Source organism: Opisthocomus hoazin, chromosome 7 (genome assembly GCF_030867145.1).
Source record: "Opisthocomus hoazin isolate bOpiHoa1 chromosome 7, bOpiHoa1.hap1, whole genome shotgun sequence".
Lineage (NCBI taxonomy): Eukaryota > Metazoa > Chordata > Aves > Opisthocomiformes > Opisthocomidae > Opisthocomus > Opisthocomus hoazin.
The window spans coordinates 15,194,020-15,198,137 of NC_134420.1; positions in this window are offsets into that span (position 1 = coordinate 15,194,020).

Consider the following 4,118-nt stretch of genomic DNA (forward strand, 5'->3'; position numbering starts at 1 on the left):
TTTTTCATCATAAACTCAAGACGCCACTGAAAAAGTCCATTCTGGCTGGGCAGTCCTGCCTCCTCTTGCTAGTCATGGTCCAACAGGAGGGGAAGGGTAGCATTTCCCCTCACAGCAGTCCAGATGAAGATGCTCAGGCACCTCAGCTTGTAGTATGGAGTGAGATTTTTGCCATTGGAATTTGCCCATGCTGACACACTGCTGTTGCTTTCTAGATCTTTGGTGAGGTTTGATGGTGAAAGCCCACACGATGTATAGAATGAAAGAACAATAGGGACCAGAAGTAGACACTGGGATCTAAGTACTTGTATATTCTCATTTAAGTAATGAGTTGGATGCTGTATCCCCATATGCATCATGTACAGGGTATGAGTTCACAGACATTTCAAACTTCTGATTTCCCACGCAAAGAGGAAGAAGTTTCCAGTTATTTCATTAACGGGAAAACAGAAAGGTGACTCAAAGCAAATCCCTGCCCTCTGGACAGGAGAAGCAAAGCAGCTCCAGAAATTTGATCTCATTCTTATTGAAATAAACACTGGGCTCATGCAACTGCATGATAAATAGCACAGTCTAGAGCAGACTTTGCTTGGACAGACTATTTGCAAGCACCCAGCCCCAAGTCCAGCTCTGCCAGGTCCTGCAGCAGCCTTGGGTCTCCACAGAATCATACTTATATGTTCCTCAGGCCTGATCTGCCCCATGCATAAAGCCTTCACAAAGGACAAGTGGTTCAGCATAGCCATTTAAGCCTGTGGCATGGACCAAAGCTCAAAAAAGGGACAGTACAGAAGTGATGGACAGGGGAATAAATGTACATTTTCTTCCTGGGAATCTGACTTGGCTTGGGGTGTATGCAAGAGTTGGTTTCAATTGGACAGAGTCAAGGAGAGCTAGTTAATTCCCCAGGATTCCCAAGCACTCATATCTAAGCATATGCAGAAATTATAAATATGTATCTAGAGAGATATATGTTATATCATATACATATAACCTCAAAAAATGGACAGTACAGAAGCGAGGGACAGGGAAACAAATGTGTATCTATCTATATATATATGCATAGACAGATAGATAACCGTTTTCACCACCACGACCACCAGTCGTCAGAACTGTTTAAACACCAAGCTAGTCAAGAGACACATCATTGCTGGGTGTCTTTCTGTTAAAAGTGAACAGCCAAACATGGCTGCTCCAGGCCAAAGGACCAGGCTGTCTGTGAGCAGGTCAGGCACTGGCATGTTTCCTGTTAGAGACAAGCAAAACAGAACAGTCTACATGAGACAAATTATTTGCACCTGCTGTCAAAGAGCACACAGTCTGCAATCAAAAGTACCTTGAAGTGTCTGCACTTGCCCTATGATTGGTGAGCAGAACAGAGGGAAAGACAGACAAATGCTGACGATTCTCTTTACTGCATTGCTTCTTCCTGGTGATGTGAAATCATTCCTATGCCTCACGCAGGTGTCTGCAAAAGGGGATATAAGGAGAGCCTCTTTTTTCTAAAAGATCCTTTAATCCCTCTGGCCATTTACCTTTCACTGGTTCTCATCTCTGGATTTCCATACCTTCCATGTTTCCCTCCAAAGAACAAAAGGCCAGAGATAGATTTATTAACTTAGTTCTAAAAACCTGCATCGGTTTGCATTGGTTGCATATTAAAGCTGAAGTGAGGCACCAAACAAATTGCTGCTATAGCTACACAGATGAAACTGCCTAGAAGAGATGCTGCTTCCACCAGCAAAAAAGGGGGTTTTACTGTTACAGATTTTCTAGTGCTGAGGAAAATTAGCAATAGTAGCAAAATGTGTATTGCCTTGTAATTATTTCCATGGTAGGGCTTTATTCTATAACAAAAATCTCACTCTGAGAAAAGCTACACCCACCACCAGTGTTTACTCTATGAAACGTAGTGCAAGGGGAGGAGAAAGACAGGACAATTCCCTGTTGAAAACGGCAGCATTGGAGCCGTGTTTCCTTTGGGAAATGAAGTTTGGTGAGCAATGCTTCACAGCAGATGACTGTGCCACCTTGTGGCTTTGGTTACTTCTAAGCCCTAAAGCATTTGTATGTTTTTACATGAATGTCATCCTGTAAATGCCAGATTTAGTAAAACAGGAAGAAAAAAATGCCCAGTAGTACTGTGAGAAAGGCTGTAGGAGTCAAGAGTCAGTTCCAATAACTTCACATTTGTTGTTCCTACTCTCCCATATTAATCTGCTCATATGCCCAAGTCAACCTACCAGCCTAAAGGGAGGGGCAAACACTGGAAATTAGTAGTTGTCTGCTACACCAGAGGCAGGGCAGTTTATTCTTGGTACTTCTTGACCTGAAGTCTTCAAGGTCAGATAATCTTTGGTCACTGCACTTGTTTTTTAATAGAAGTCACCTGAAACTCTAGCACCTTGACAGCAGAGGTCCTGTCACAAATCATCTCTATGCTGCTTTTGCTCAAGCAGGTGCATCCTTGGTGCCTGCCTGCACCAGCTGGATCTTGCTGCATCTGAGGAGGGCACAAATGGAGAGCTTTAAAAGGAAAGGGCCAGCATCCGTTTTCGTGGCCTTGAGCTTAAAGTGGAGGGTCGCTGGGACCAGACTCTGTGCATGGGTAGAAGCAGTCTGCCCTATCTCCATGTCAGATGCGGGGAGGAAAAGCTAGTAGAAATTCAGAAGTGATGCAACCTGTGAAGTAAGGTCACAGATCCAGATCAATTGCAAAATGAAGAAAAGCCGCGAGGTCTCTTGGCTTGCAGTGTTACCATATGGTACTGAACAGACTAGCCCGTTCTCTCTGAAATGTGCCACTGGCTTGTCCTAAGTGGTGTTGACACACCTAAGACTGTCAGGAGGAACTAAACTGCCATGAACTCTGTTGTTGTTTAGGTAACTAAGCAGCCAGAGAGTGAGAAGAAGGCTTGGCTGCCCTTGGAAACTTTGATTACAGATAGTAAGACGAGCAAAAAGGAAAAGCTGAAATGAAAACAAACAAAATTAATCCTACACTTCCATACGAGGAGAAAGAAATTCCTCATTTTATTTAGCTAACTTTAGGAAGAAAAAAACCGCTACCTCAATAGATACCACCAGGTGTCGCAGCCAGTCAGAAGAGCAGCTGTGCACTGAATTATCCCACTGCAGCTGAGACTTCAAAGGGTGAGGTATTTCGAACCTCCCAGTCTTGTGACGTTTAAAGATTTACAGAATTTCCTGATAAAATTTCCACTTTCAAGTAAAACCCCCACTGACACGTGTTGACATCTCCTAGGAGCTTCACACAACTAGTTTCCTCCCACTGTCCTCCAGACTGAAAGACACACTGAAGTTTTATTAAAGATCACTTGAAACCACTTGTGGGGTTTAAATCCCTCCAATGAACACCTTCTGTGGTGAGCACAAGTTCACAAGTTTACCCCTGCTGCATGTGCCAATATGAAATGGTCCTTCTAAGAAGGCTGACACAGCCTTTAAGAAAAAGGAGAAGTGATTTTGTTTCTGCATCAGGACCCTGGAGATTGGATTCTGTCCCTAGTCTTCCTCTTTTACCTGATCTTGGGAAAATCATCGAACCTCTGTATACCTGTACATGGCACAGGCCAGCTCTACACCTGCTGAACTACCACATTTGGTCCATGGGCAGTTGGTTTTAGATTTCTGGCCTAGATAGGTTTTGCCCTTTTGATCCCTGTAACTTGATTTTTGTTAAAAACCCCTGTCTTTCCTACTCCCACATTTCATCTCCCTCTCCAGCCTTTTAAGTAACTTTTCTATCTCCAGGCATGGGTTTCATATATTATGATGCTAGAGATTTTTGAAATCCAAATCCAGATTCTCATCTCTGTAACTCTAAATAATGCTGACACCCAAAGACTTTACAAATATGTTATTTGTTGTTAGAACTATTAACTCGTGAGAGAATCTGAGCTATTTTTACTACAGAATAATGTTAATTTATGAGTATACTTTCAAAGCTGAAGAGGAAGAAGAAGTTGCTCTACTAAGAAGAGCACTATCTAAATATGTGCAACTTGTTGATGTTATTACTGAAAATGTTAAATGCATGTAAGCAGATTTAAGTGTTTTGGCTGTGTGATCCAAAATACTGTCTGTTTTAGCAGAAC